Genomic DNA, 16,200 nt, shown 5'->3' with positions numbered 1-16,200 from the left:
TGATAATCTATTGCAAAAATATGATGAAAACTACTGTGACAAGCCAAGTACACGATGATGATGCATAGCAGATTCTTTCCGTCAACATTCGGCTGTTGTGGGTTCTATCCGACACCGATGAGGAACAGTCATGTTTACATTGAAGAAAGGGATGTTGCAGTAGAAATCGGTCGGACAAACAGCAAATGTCATAATTAATATTGTGATTTGGTACCAATTGAATAAATTCATAAATTTTAGATAAATGGACACAAGAATCAGCGTCCCATATGTTTTATACTTTGTATCGATGTAAACGAATGGAAAAACAACAGCTATCAAGATTTTAAAACCAATTACCATGCAATTTAAACCTTGATATGTATGTACTACCAGCTTCTTTTACATCCTGCTACTAGCACTGATCTGTTCAAAGAAGAAAATATTTAATTTCTTTCTTCTGTTTATACTTTATAATCTTTGGGATAGAAAATGAATTTCAAGTTCTCGCTTGACGGTTTAGCAATGCTCCGAATTGTATCTATCATATGCAGTTGCATAGAAATTTCCACACCGGATATATTTAGTCACGCTCACCACATTCTATATGATATTTGATAAAAGTTTGTGTTGTTGTTGTCTTATATATATAGGTCGAAAAAGAAATTCTAATTATTCCCCTAATAGAACAATATTTATATAAAATTAATTCGTCACGAGTAACTACTACAAGTTTTTCTAATGACGCACACCACTTATTCCCTGTGAGCTACCCCAAAGAATCCAAAACAATCTTCGAGAAAATCACGAAGATAACTATTCTAATATAATGTGAGCTCTCGAAGACTTAGGAAAAGAATTGATTAACGAATATAACCGTCAAATCTCCATTTATTCGTTGATAGGTATTATTCATCGAGGTATTTAAAAGCTCGCACATGCGCATACACACATGCTAAGGTATTTGAGAGGCATTCATCACTGTACACAGTTATAAATCAATTCTTTTTAGTCTTCTAAACAATTAGTCTAAAATTAAATTAACATTTTATACATGTTTTGCAATACTCCTTTTGCATAAATACATCATATTTTAGTACAGTTAAGAACTGTTATGAATCACATTCATTTTGCACGATTCTAACTTATCTCTCCTGTTTCTCACGATTTTAACTTATCTCCCCTGTTTCTCACGATTTTTCCTTATCTCCCCTGTTTCTCACAATTTTAACTTATCTCCCCTGTTTCTCACGATTTTAACTTATCTCCACTGTTTCTACCGATTTAAACTTATCTCCACTGTTTCTACCGATTAATACATGTATCCACTGTTTCTACCGATTTAAACTTATCTCCCATGTTTTTGCTGTTTTTTTATACATGTGAGGACAAGGCATTTTTATAACAGCGTATTTGACAGCTAACGTATAAATAAATAAACAAATCATACGATATTTGCTACAACAATGAGCAATGGTTTTAATTTTCCTTAGTTACACTTTCGAGTATGAAACTAAGGCCGAACAATGATTGCTGTTTTAAGGGGAACTTGGCCCTACTTAACACCCCAACCCCGACCAAAGAAGGGTTTTAGATGCGTTTTTTAAGAGAGTGTAAACTCGGAAGAATTCCCATTTATTTAATATGTTTAGAGAATTTGAATAACAAAAATTTAAAAATCGTCCCTTGTCTATCATTTTTAAGATTGATGCCATAAACACACTTTTTGTTTTTGTTTTAGAAACAGTGACCTTGACCTTGACCCTATGTGTCTCAAATGCAATCTAGATAAACTCTTCCTATATACCAAGTTTGGTCGCAATATGTCAACCCTAACTAAAATGTTCAGTACTTACCGGTTTTTTTCTATTTTTAGTAACAGTGACCTTAACCCTAAGAGTCCCAAACGCAATCCCATGAAAGATCTCCATAAACTCGTCACATATACCAAGTTTGGTCACAATGTGTTAACTCTAAATAAAGTCATTCCGTACTTATCATTTTTCTATTTTAATAGCACTGGCCTTGACCTTGACCATGACTCTCGGGGTCAAAACACAATCCCATGAACGTTCTCTATAAACCTTTCCTATATACCAATGTTGGTCGCAATAATTAACTATAAGTTTTCAATTTCAACCAATTTTCTATTTTTGATATCAGTGTCCTTGATCATAGGGTCCCAAAAAGCAGAACAATGGAAGGTCTCCACAAACTCCAAGTAAATACCAAGTTTAGTCACCATATGTCAAACCTTACTAAAATAATCGTTACCGTAAAAAAACGAAAGTTTGATGAGCTGTACACAACAACCATGTCTTTTTCGGATAGATTTTACATCGGCTTCGATATAACACACAATTGCCGATTGTGGACGGAAAGAACCCGCTATGCATAATCACCTTGAAAAAGACTGGTTTGTTACAAACCTGAGCTTGTATTGCAAGTATATCCACAACATTATAGCGCCAATTATAGAATACTAAAAATGAAAGGTGTTGTCACGATAAACGAGTATGTGGGAGCTTTTTTGTAAAATTGGGAATCAAAAGACCGAATTGGGTCTCCATTTGGTACAAAAATCGAATAATAATGACGATGTGTGTTTGGGGATTTTTTACTTTCATGGAAAACATGGGAGTAACGCTGTACATAATGTGATTATACATCTATTAAAATATGTTTATTCAGGTGTTAATTGACTTTACTGAGCAGTTGAACACTAACAATTGGAAAATGGTTCTTAGCTTTAAAAGGCTCTATCATAATTCAATTTATTTGTGTGTTCGTATTCACTCCATACCCTTTGAAAAGGAATACGGGTTAAATTATTACACGGCTTTCAAATTACTATTGTGGGACAATGTGTACGGTTGGACAGTGGGGTAATGGAGGGAAACGATTTATCATTCTACGGACCTTTAAACTTTTCTGTCAATCATTGTTTTGAAATTTAATTTTCTAAGGCTTCTTTGGCGAAATTTAACACTACTGCAAAATGGGTCCATAACGAAGTACTCGTTCTTTTAACGATCGAACAAAGTCGTCATATTAGGCCACAACAAATTGATCAGTTGTTCGTTGGATTTGACACACTTTTTTGAAATAGAAAGTACTTTATTAACTATATTTTTGCACCCGCTCCTTGATTTTAACCAATGTGGCATGTCTGCTTGGAAAGGTGGGTGGTATGTCTGTGTTGCACGGTGTGTGATATGTCTGTATGGAAGGGTGTGTGGTATGTCTGTGTCGAACGGTGTGTGATATGTCTATATTGAAGGGTGCGTGGTATGTCTGTTTGGAAGGGTGTGTGGTATGTCTGTATTAAAGGGTGTGTGATATGTCTGTGTTGAAGGGTGCGTGGTATGTCTGTGTTGAAAGGTGTATGGTATGTCTGTGTTGAAGGGTGCGTGGTATGTCTGTGTTGAAGGGTGTGTGGTATGTCTATATTGAAGGGTGTGTGGTATGTCTGTATTAAAGGGTGTGTGATATGTCTGTGTTGAAGGGTGCGTGGTATGTCTGTGTGGAAAGGTATATGGTATGTCTGTGTTGAAGGGTGCGTGGTATGTCTGTGTTGAAGGGTGTGTGGTATGTCTGTTTGCAAGGGTGTGTGGTATGTCTATATTGAAGGGTGTGTGGTATGTCTGTATAAAAGGGTGTGTGGTATGTCTGTATTAAAGGGTGTGTGATATGTCTGTGTTGAACGGTGTATGATATGTCTATATTGAAGGGTGCGTGGTATGACTGTTTGGAAGGGTGTGTGGTATGTCTATAGTGAAGGGTGTGTGGTATGTCTGTTTGGAAGGGTGTGTGGGATGTCTGTGTTGAAGGGTGTGTGGTATGTCTGTTTGGAAGGGTCTGTGGTATGTCTGTTTGGAAGGGTGTGTGGTATGTCTGTTTGGAAGGGTGTGTGGTATGTCTGTTTGGAAGGGTGTGTGGTATGTTTGTTTGGAGGGGTGTGTGGTATGTCTATATTGAAGTGTGTGTGGTATGTCTGTGTTGAAGGGTGTGTGGTATGTCTGTGTTGAAGGGTGTGTGGTATGTCTATATTGATGGGTGTGTGGTATGTCTATATTGAAGGGTGTGTGGTATGTCTATATTGAAGGGTGTGTGATATGTCTATATTGAAGGGTGTGTGATATGTCTATATTGAAGGGTGCATGGTATATCTATATTGAAGGGTGTGTGGTATGTCTATATTAAAGGGTGTGTGGTATGTCTATATTGAAGGGTGTGTGGTATGTCTATATTGAAGGGTGCGTGGTATGTCTGTGTGGAAGGATGTGTGGTATGTCTATATTAAAGGGTGTGTGGTATGTCTATATTAAAGGGTGTGTGATATGTCTATATTGAAGGGTGTGTGGTATGTCTATATTGAAGGGTGCGTGGTATGTCTATATTGAAGGGTGTGTGGTATGTCTATATTGAAGGGTGTGTGGTATGTCTCTATTGAAGGATGTATGGTATGTCTACATTGAAGTGTGTGTGGTATGTCTGTGTTGAAGGGTGTGTGGTATGTCTATATTGAAGGGTGTGTGGTATGTCTATATTGAAGGGTGTGTGGTATGACTGTGTTGAAGGATGTGTGGTATGTCTATATTGAAGGGTGCGTGGTATGTCTATATTGAAGGGTGTTTGGTATGTCTATATTGAAGGGTGTGTGGTATGTCTATATTGAAGGGTGTTTGGTATGTCTATATTGAAGGGTGTGTGGTATGTCTATATTAAAGGGTGTGTGGTATGTCTATATTGAAGGGTGTGTGGTATGTCTATATTGAAGGGTGTGTGGTATGTCTATATTAAAGGGTGTGTGGTATGTCTATATTGAAGGGTGTGTGGTATGTCTATATTGAAGGGTGTGTGGTATGTCTATATTGAAGGGTGTGTGGTATGTCTATATTGAAGGGTGCGTGGTATGTCTATATTGAAGGGTGCGTTGTATGTCTGTGTGGAAGGATGTGTGGTATGTCTATATTGAAGGGTGCGTGGTATGTCTGTGTTGAAGGGTGTGTGGTATGTCTGTATTGAAGAGTGCGTGGTATGTCTATATTGAAGGGTGTGTGGTATGTCTGTATTGAAGAGTGCGTGGTATGTCTATATTGAAGGGTGTGTGGTATGTCTATATTGAAGAGTGCGTGGTATGTCTGTATTGAAGGGTGTGTGGTATGTCTGTGTTGAAGGGTGTGTGGTATGTCTGTATTGAAGAGTGCGTGGTATGTCTATATTGAAGGGTGTGTGGTATGTCTATATTGAAGAGTGCGTGGTATGTCTGTATTGAAGGGTGTGTGGTATATTTGTGTTGAACGGTGTGTGATATGCCTATATTGAAGGGTGCGTGGTATGTCTTTGTTGAAGGGTGTGTTGTATGTCTGTTTGGAAAGGGTGTGTGGTATGTCTGTGTTGAAGGGTGTGTGCTATGTCTGTGTTGAAGGGTGTGTGATATGTCTGTGTGGAAGGGTGCGTGGTATGTCTGTGTTGAAGGGTGGGTGGTATGTCTGTATGGAAGAGTGCGAGGTATGTCTGTGTGGAAGAGTGCGAGGTATGTCTGTGTGGAAGAGTGCGAGGTATTTCTGTGTTGAAGCGTGGGTGGTACGTCTGTGTTGAAGGGTGTGTGGTATGTCTGTGTTGAAGAGTGCGAGGTATGTCTGTGTGGAAGAGTGCGAGGTATGTCTGTGTAGAAGAGTGCGAGGAATGTATGTGTGGACGAGTGCGAGGTATGTCTGTGTGGAAGAATGTGTGGTATGTCTGTGTTGAAGGGTGTAAAGTATGTCTGTGTTCAAGGGTGTATGGTTTGTCTGTGTGGAAAGGGGTGTGGTATGCTTGTTTGGAAGTGTGTGAAGTATGTCTGTGTTGTTCTGTATGTGGTATGTATGTGTGGTAGGGTATGTTTTATGTCTGTTTTGTTTTGAATGTGGTATGTCTGTGTTGTTGTGAATGTGGTATGTCTGTGTTGTTCTGTATGTGATATGTCTGTGTTGTTCTGTATATGGTATGTCTGTGTTGTTCTGTATGTGGTATTTCTGTGTTGTTCTGTATGTGGTATGTCTGTGTTGTTCTGTATATGGTATGTCTGTGTTGTTCTGTATGCGGTATGTCTGTGTTGTTCTGTATGTGGTATGTCTGTGTTGTTCTGTATGTAGTATGTCTGTGTTGTTCTGTATGTAGTATGTTGTTCTGTATGCGGTATGTCTGTGTTGTTCTGTATGTGGAATGCTGTTCTGTATGCGGTATGTCTGTGTTGTTCTGTATGCGGTATGTCTGTGTTGTTCTGTATGCGGTATGTCTGTGTTGTTCTGTATGTGGTATATCTGTGTTGTTCTGTATGTGGTATGTCTGTGTTGTTCTGTTTGTAGTATGTCTGTGTTGTTCTGTGTGTGGTATGTCTGTGTTGTTCTGTATGTGGTATGTCTGTGTTGTTCTGTATGCGGTATGTCTGTGTTGTTCTGTATGTGGTATGTCTGTGTTGTTCTCTATGTAGTATGTCTGTGTTGTTCTGTGTGTGGAATGTTGTTCTGTATGCGGTATGTCTGTGTTGTTCTGTATGTGGAATGTTGTTCTGTATGAAGTATGTCTGTGTTGTTCTGTATGTAGTATGTCTGTGTTGTTCTGTATGTGGAATGTTGTTCTGTATGCGGTATGTCTGTGTTGTTCTGTATGTGGTATGTCTGTGTTGATCTGTATGTGATATGTCTGTGCTGTTCTGTTTGTGATATGTCTTTGCTGTTCCCTATGTGATATGTCTTTGCTGATCTGTATGCGATATGTGTGTGCTGTTCTGTATGCGATATGTGTGTGCTGTTCTGTATGTGATATATGTGTGCTGTTCTGTATGCGATATGTCTGTGCTGTTCTGTATGTGATATGTCTGTGTTGTTCTGTATGTGATATGTCTGTGTTGTTCTGTATGTGATATGTCTTTGCTTTTCTGTATGTGATATGTGTGTGCTGTTCTGTATGTGATATGTGTGTGTTGTTCTGTATACAATATGTCTGTGCTGTTCTGTATGTGATATGTCTGTGTTGTTCTGTATGTTATATGTCTTTGCTATTTTGTATGTGATAAGTGTGTGCTGTTCTGTATGTGATGTGTGTGCTGTTCTGTATGCGATATGTCTGCGCTGTTCTGTATGCGATATGTGAGTGCTGTTCTGTATGTGATATGCCTGTGTTGTTCTGTGTGTGATATGTGTGTGTTGTTCTGTGTGTGCTGTTCTGTATGTGATATCTCTGTGCGGAAGGGTGTTTGGTATGTCTGTGCTGTTCTGTTTGTGATATGTCGGTGCTGTTCTGAATGCGATATGTGTGTGCTGTTCTGTATGTGGTATGTCTGTGCTGTTCTGTTTGTGATATGTCTGTGTTGTTCTGTTTGTGATATGTCTGTGTTGTTCTGTATACGATGTGTGTGTGCTGTTCTGTATACGATATGTGTGTGCTGTTCGGTATGTGATATATGTGTGCTGTTCTGTATGCGATATGTCTGTGCTGTTCTGTATGTGTTTATCTGTGTTGTTCTGTTTGTGATATGTGTGTGCTATTCTGTATGTGATATCTCTGTGCGGAAGGGTGTTTGATATGTCTGTGTTGTTCTGTATGTGGTATGTCTGTGCTGTTCTGTATGTGGTATGTCTGTGCTGTTCTGTTTGTGATAGGTGTGTGTTGTTCTGTATGTGATATGTCTGTGTTGTTCTGTATGTGGTATGTCTGTGTTGTTCTGTATGTGGTATGTCTGTGTTGTTCTGTATGTGATATGTCTGTGCTGTTCTGTTTGTGATATGTCTTTGCTGTTCCCTATGTGATATGTCTTTGCTGATCTGTATGCGATATGTGTGTGCTGTTCTGTATGCGATATGTGTGTGCTGTTCTGTATGTGATATATGTGTGCTGTTCTGTATGCGATATGTCTGTGCTGTTCTGTATGTGATATGTCTGTGTTGTTCTGTATGTGATATGTCTGTGTTGTTCTGTATGTGATATGTCTTTGCTTTTCTGTATGTGATATGTGTGTGCTGTTCTGTATGTGATATATGTGTGTTGTTCTGTATACAATATGTCTGTGCTGTTCTGTATGTGATATGTCTGTGTTGTTCTGTATGTTATATGTCTTTGCTGTTCTGTATGTGATAAGTGTGTGCTGTTCTGTATGTGATGTGTGTGCTGTTCTGTATGCGATATGTCTGCGCTGTTCTGTATGCGATATGTGAGTGCTGTTCTGTATGTGATATGCCTGTGTTGTTCTGTGTGTGATATGTGTGTGCTGTTCTGTGTGTGCTGTTCTGTATGTGATATCTCTGTGCGGAAGGGTGTTTGGTATGTCTGTGCTGTTATGTTTGTGATATGTCGGTGCTGTTCTGTATGCGATATGTGTGTGCTGTTCTGTATGTGGTATGTATGTGCTGTTCTGTTTGTGATATGTCTGTGTTGTTCTGTTTGTGATATGTCTGTGTTGTTCTGTATGCGATGTGTGTGTGCTGTTCTGTATGCGATATGTGTGTGCTGTTCGGTATGTGATATATGTGTGCTGTTCTGTATGCGATATGTCTGTGCTGTTCTGTATGTGTTTATCTGTGTTGTTCTGTTTGTGATATGTGTGTGCTATTCTGTATGTGATATCTCTGTGCGGAAGGGTGTTTGATATGTCTGTGTTGTTCTGTATGTGGTATGTCTGTGCTGTTCTGTATGTGGTATGTCTGTGCTGTTCTGTTTGTGATAGGTGTGTGTTGTTCTGTATGTGATATGTCTGTGTTGTTTTGTATGTGGTATGTCTGTGTTGTTCTGTATGTGGTATGTCTGTGTTGTTCTGTATGTGATATGTCTGTGCGGAAGGGTGTTTGGTATGTCTGTGTTGTTCTGTATGCGATATGTCTGTGTTGTTCTGTATGTGGTATGTCTGTGTTGTTCTGTATGTGATATGTCTGTGCGGAAGGGTGTTTGGTATGTCTGTGTTGTTCTGTATGTGGTATATCTGTGCTGTTCTGTATGTGATATGTCTGTGCTGTTCTGTATGTGATATGTCTGTGCGGGAGGGTGTTTGGTATTTCTGTGTTGTTCTGTATGTGGTATGTCTGTGCTGTTCTGTATGTGATATGTCTGTGCTGTTCTATATGTTGTATGTCTGTTCTGTTCTGTTTGTGATATGTGTGTGCTGTTCTATATGTGATATCTCAGTACGGAAGGGTGTTTGGTATGTCCTGGTATTGCTGTTCTGTATGCGATATATCTGTGCTGTTCTGTTTGTGATATGTCTGTTCTGTTCTGTATGTTTTATTTGTGTGTTGTTCAGTATGCGATTTGTCTGTGCTGCTCTGTATGTGATATGTGTGTGCTGTTCTGTATGCGATATGGGTGTGCTGTTCTGTATGTGGTATGTCTGGGCTGTTCTGTATGCGATATGTCTGTGCTGTTCTGTATGTGATATATCTGTGCTGTTCTGTTTGTGATATGTCTGTTCTGTTCTGTATGTTTGATGTGTGTGCTGTTCTGTATGTGGTATGTCTGGGCTGTTCTGTTTGTGATATATGTGTGCTGTTCTGTATGCGATATGTCTGGGCTATTCTGTTTGTGATATGTGTGTGCTGTTCTGTATGTGGTATGTCTGGGCTGTTCTGTTTGTGATATATGTGTGTTGTTCTGTTTGTGGTATGTCTGTGTGGAAGGGTGTTCGGTATGTTTTTATTGTGTACGTTTAGTGTCTGTATGGTTTTTTACCTTGTGACTTTAAACAGGACCATCTTAATCTTTTATAGGCCAATATAATTTCTATTGTACTATTATAAACGAAATTGTATTTCGTAGGAAAAGGCTCGGGTGACAAACAAACATAAGCACAGTAAAATTATATAAACCGTCTAATAAAGATTGAATCATTATTCAAACCGGGATGGCAGAACAAATTAAAGGGAAAATAAATAATGGTGTCGAGCTAATAGAACTAAACACAGAATAACAAAACTGTCTTAACTAACTGACAAATATGTATGGCATGTGGGATAATAGATTTTAAAATCTCGACGAGAAAAGCTATGAAAACCAATCCATGAATTAGTATTGAATTATAATGCTAACGACAAGCTTATAAGCGGATGGAATCTTAACTTCCCCGGGGGAAATCCAAGCTCTCACAGACAATATACGAATGCACCGTTAACACGCAGAGGAAGCGATCGACGAGTGATAAGCAATCAACAGATCATTCTCTTCAAAAGAAATCTATACTGATCACGCTGTAAAATATAAAGTATATAGCGTTTTTCTTCAAATATGTTCCGAAGCACCACGTACGTTTGTTTTCCAAGAAACATGTGCTGCCTTGAGCATAATCAATAAGAAGAAACATTGTTACAGCGAATTTTATGGCAGTAAACAGTAATGTCATTGTGTACAGCCCGATGTGACTGTTCCAGGTAAATGTGTATAAAACTGATCATACTAAGGTCATGCGACAGTGTTAATACTTAAAGGAACAACCTTGTATTATATCTTTATTTTTGTAACTGGGCTATGTTAACACGTATTTATAAAAAAGAAAGGAATGAAAGCAAATAGTCTAACGGAGACAGAAACAGACGCACAAAATTATTGCATTGTTATTAAAAAAGGCGAATGAATCTGACACAAATGTTGTCATGGACAAAACTAAATATTCTTAAAAAGTTACACGTAAATTAAGAAACGAAACATATTATAAAAAGGAGGACAAATCTCGAAATAAAAATACGAAAAAAAAATGTAGATTGTGATGAAGAGAAAAAAAACAATATAACATTGCCGGTATTACAGAATAAGTTTCAACAGCACTATTCGGATCCCACAGTTTTAAATATTACCAAAGATTCACGAGCCGTTTAACGACAATCTTCCGCTTGTGTTCCCAGGTCGACCCATGATGTCCGCACATTGCCCAAGTCCAAGACTTTATCTTAAATTTCTATATACAGTGTTCAATCATACGAAAAAGATACAACTGATTTAATAAACAAAGTTAAGAATAGTAGTTCGAAAAAATATATATTCATATTAAGTTAATCTGGGAGTCTCCTCGTTGTTCACTAATACTGCACTTCATAGCGGAATTGAGGCTTGTTGATAGTAACTAAACAAAGACGTTGGCAAAACAGAGGTAAATGTTGTAGATGTTAGTAAACTGTTGATATTGTTACTTGACAAAAACTGTTTTGAATTTGACAACAAAGCACCTGCAAGCAATGGGCAATTGGTAGTCCTATGTTTTCATCATTTGGTTCATCTTTTTATGGGCAAATTAGACGAATTAGTTGTTCCCATGCCATTAAAACAGATGTTTTGAAATGGTTTTTAGATGTTAAGTTTATGATATGGAATGGGTCCCTGAAGCACCAAAAGTATTAAATTGTATTTCTAAATAACTATCAAGCGCATATTGAGTTTACTCATTGTATATCAACACAGCTTGTGTCATTAGTAGATGCATATATGTCTAAAGATGATCCTGGGGCTGTTATTACAGATATACTTTTCAAGCCAACACATATTCATTCCATGACATGTAACGGGATATTCCATTTAGTCAGGCGAATGTTATCTCATGATGATGTATTAAGATGCAAAACGTTTTGGAGGATTGATTTTTTTTCAAAACATTTAAGCATAAGGGCGACCTCGGGTGAGAAATTTGTCCCAGGATAACGTTGTAGATGTACACAATTTCAATTATACCATCAACTGCATGTTTTAATACTAGAGGCTTTCGAAATTGACAGGAAAATCTTCGATATTGTTTGTTATGCCCTTTCCTTTGACGAACTTATGTGTTCAAATGTGTGTATTGTCTTTCGATAATTGTTGTTATGTGATTAACTTGAACCCAAGGGAAATAATCTATCTTTATCAGTGGTTCATAGTTCCGAGAGTGTTACAAATTACTTTTACCGTAAGAACAAATATAAAAACAAAATGTTTGGTTATCAAATGACAAAAGCAAGACAGAACTGAAGTTATAATTCCTGATAATTTTGAAAGGAATGTCTTGCTTCGTGCTTCTCATAAATGTGTTCATAGGTTATCAGTCAAAGAAAAAAAATCCTAAGTATTGACACAAATAAATATGTTTCAGCTATATAAAAAAATCGGTGAGTATCGTTAGTGTTCACCCTACATATTTAGCCAATCAGGGGTGCTATATGTTTTTAAATGTTAAGTTTATTATTTGTTAAGAATATTAACTTGTTGCTTAAGACGACTCTTCATGATTTAGTAAATTGCTAAAACTGCGCATGCGCATATAGCCACGCCTACAGTAGCCTATGCAAAGGCACTATTTCAGTGTCAACGCTGATTTAAATGACGTCACAATATTTTGGAGGGAGTGTCATGAAGAGATTTCAGGTCTTTTTAAGCGGGTGCACAGCATGATTTCAAAGCTGATGCAGTTTGGGTGTGGAGCTAATACTAAGGTTAGAATTTATTCTTAGTTATTGCTTACGGTTCTAACTGACATTAAATAAAGAAGAAGATAGAACCTTTTCGCTTTCACCCCTCGTGGTATCTATAATAATAAAAGGGCGATAACTCCCGAGTGCCTTAAACGATATGACTGGTTATCGAACTTGTCCAAAATATAATTCCAATGCACATTATGACCAAAATTGGTCATAATTGGACAAAGGCTTTTATAGTTATGGATCAGACAATACGGAATTCAGGTCATTTCTATGATTAAAGGGCGATAACCATCGAGTGACTCGAACAATACTTGATTTAATGTCAATTCACATTTTGGTGACAATTTGATAAAGGCTTTTAAAGTTATTGAGAATACCAATTTTAGGTAACTTTTATACTTAAAGTGTGATAACACTCGAGTGACTAGAGCGATATGGCTGGGTATATACGGCTGGGCGTGGCTGGGAATTTTTCTTAATCTATAAGAATACGTGTATGCCGTTCAATAATAATCAAAGCAATACGATGGATTTTAAGTCTATTTATATATATATATATATATATATATATATATATATATATATATATATATATATATATATATATATATATATATATATATATAGGGTTTACTGTATAAAGCAAAAATACTTATTATACGGTTATTAATAGGTTGAATTTAGCTCTTATCGATTACTGTTGGGACAAAGGCAAGACAAACCGGTTTGTGATATAACATGTAAATGAAAGGCACATTTCAACTTTCAAGTATTTTTTTTTTCTAAAAGCTAGTGTTTCCGTACATGGGAACATATTCTTGATTATATATTCCAAACCAATAAAAATACGATAAGTACAATAAAACAAGTATTGTTTACGACAAAAAAATCCATAAGGCAATTCAAAGAACACTGGCACGCGATATAATTACATGGATTTGTATAAAATCCTGCTTTTCAGGACTGTAGACGATTCTATCGATTTTCCGCACGTTTGCAGGGGTTTAGAAACATCATTTTAATGGACATAACCATGGGTGTAAAACATTTTACCATTTCAAATCACTCAATATTGAAAGTCGAAACAAAAAGGAGTGTGTTAGTTCATTTCATTGTAGAGAAAACATAATTTAGACAAACAGTCTTACGAATTGAATTTAGCTTCGTAATTAAATAGGAATAGACCGTAAAGTACAATTCAGTGAATTATTGAATATTTCAAGTGAGTTTTGTTTATAAAGGTAGTCAGACAAGCAGGAATGATTCATTACGTTAGTGTGTAAGGACATGACCTTCAACGTAGCAACTGGGACCGACACTGACTATATCGTGCCGCTCGCTCCACCCACACATGTGCGTTGCAGCTTTAAGAGATTTAAGAGTTTTATCATTGTAAATGTTACCAACTCATGTCAGAAAAAAATGACTAATTGGTTTGCAACTTAATTTGAGAGGGCATTATGAATTATTATTTTAAAACAAAGTTACATAAATAATACGTCTGCTTCTTTCTTTGCCATTCCAAGAGACAGCAGAAAATGAAGTTAAACCAAGCTGCTCTATACATAAACAATTATCCTTCCATTTCTCAAGTTCCTTGCTCGCTCATAAATCACAGCAAACGTCTCAGAAATCAGAATAAAATGAACTCGATCACGTTTGCAATTCGAACCACTGGAATTGATTCTTTGTTTATTTCTGGTTGTCTCCCAAAATCAATAGATTATCATTAAGTAAAACCTATTCTGGATATGGAATCCTTTTCAAGGCATTGTTGAAAAAGAAAATCTTTGCCGTGTCATATTTACTCATTAAAGGCAAGCTCGGTTTTTGTCTCTAGTATGTTTCCCAGGAGGCCGAGTAGTGACTGGTGGTACTTTTCCCGGGGACCCTAAAATATGTTATCTTGAAGAGCTGAATACTTCATTTCCAGCGTCTCAATATAAGTCAAATAAGGACGAATCACGTCAATAAAGGCTCGACACATTGATTAAGTAATATCGCCTCTAGGAGCTGTTAATATGGCGAGACTTACAACAGATCTGATTTTTTTCTTTTCAAACGTTCCTTTTTGCATTATTATGCGACATAAACAGCAGACGTTACCATGACTAAGCCCGTGAAAGTAAATGAATCATACATTCTTCGAAAGATATTTTGTAATATAAAACATATAAAACATGAAAATACTTTATACTTACACCATATATGAAAAATCATTCATTTCAGTATACCACAAACACATCCCTCAATATTTGAAACAATATATCCAGAACTAACAGACACTGATTTCTTGTTGGCACCTTTTTCTTGTTAAATGAACACCAGCATATCACACCAAACTATAATAATCTTTGAGCACAAGTGTTGCACGACTACCCAATACATTTCTTCTGTGAATCCAATATTGGCGATTTATTCCGGGAAGAAGTTGAAGGAAGCGGGACAAGAACGGTAGCTAGGATCGATACATCGAACGTCATAGTTTTCTCAGAACGCAGGATCGATACATCAAACGTCATAATTTTCCCGGAACCCAGGATCAATACATCGAACGTCATAATTTTCCCGGAACCGAGGGTCAATACATCGAATGTCATAGTTTTCCCGGAACCAAGGGTCGATACAACAAACGTCATAGTTTTCCCGGAACCCAGGATCGATATATCGAACGTCATAGTTTTCCCTGAACCAAGGGTCGATACAACGAATGTCATAGTTTTTCCGGAACCCAGAATCGATATATCGAACGTCATAGTTTTCCCAGAATCCAGGATCGACACATCGAACGTCATAGTTTTCCCAGAATCCAGGATCGACACATCGAACGTCATTGTTTTCCCGGAATCCAGGATCGATACATCGAACGTCTTAATTTTCCCGGAACCCAGGATCGATACATCAAACGTCATTATTTTCCCGGAATCTAGGATCGATACATCGAACGTCATATTTTTCCCTGAACCCAGGATCGATACATCGAACGTCATACTTTTCCCGGAACCCAGGATCGATACATAGGACGTCATACTTATCCACCAACCGGTCCGTGCCCTGACACCGCCATCCCGTTGGTCCCCATCTGTTGCCATCATGAAGGTTCGTTATGGTTATCAGGAGCAGGATTCTTAACAGGAAGGATAGCATATGGTTAGATGGAGTGGTATAAATTTGAAATCTAAAGACTTGTCAAAAAAACACGTCTTTTAAATCTCCCTATATATTGATCAATTTCCTCCTTTACAATTATTTAAAAAAATATGTAAATAACTGAAACATTTATCGTATGCATGCATTAGTACATTATTGCACCTATGCCGAAACCGCATCAATGCATTACCGTATAGAACAATCGTAATAAACCAAAGAAACAGACTACGTAGTTATACCTTAATAATACTAGTTTAATGACAACTAAAATGGAATAAGTGATTTAAGTCACAAGTATCTCGAAATGCAAGAGTGTCCATTCCCATTTATTTCCAAGGCAACATTCAACAATGAAATTATTTCAGTTTTTTTATTTATTGATTCTCGTTTAAGGTTATTTGCAGTGAAACTTTCATTTCTTGACTACATGTTTGTAAATGCAGTGTACAGTAGGGTACGTGCACCTCGCTTGTTTTTACCGTAAGTTACGTGCATCATGCTTGTTTTTAACTTAGGGTACGTGCACCTCGCCTGTTTGTACCTCATGGTTCATGCACCTCGCTTGTTTTTACCGTATGGTTCATGCACCTCGCTTGTTTTTACCGTAGGGTACGTGTTCCTCGCTTGTTTGTACCGAGGGTACGTGCATCATGCT

At 37.4% G+C, this 16,200-nt stretch overlaps 1 protein-coding gene across 2 annotated transcripts in view; it reads right to left on the bottom strand.

Annotated features, from left to right (window-relative positions):
- Positions 1-14,731, bottom strand: part of LOC128229201 (potassium voltage-gated channel subfamily H member 2-like) — a 141,406-nt gene extending 126,675 nt beyond the window's left edge. For both annotated transcript variants that reach the window (XM_052940941.1, XM_052940942.1), the window contains exon 1: positions 14,597-14,731. The gene's annotated coding sequence lies outside the window, so the exon portion shown is untranslated. The remainder of the gene's footprint in view (positions 1-14,596) is intronic.
- Positions 14,732-16,200: the final 1,469 nt, after the last annotated feature.

Source organism: Mya arenaria, chromosome 3 (genome assembly GCF_026914265.1).
Source record: "Mya arenaria isolate MELC-2E11 chromosome 3, ASM2691426v1".
Classification (NCBI taxonomy): Eukaryota; Metazoa; Mollusca; class Bivalvia; order Myida; family Myidae; genus Mya; species Mya arenaria.
This window is presented reverse-complemented; position numbering and strand designations above follow the sequence as displayed.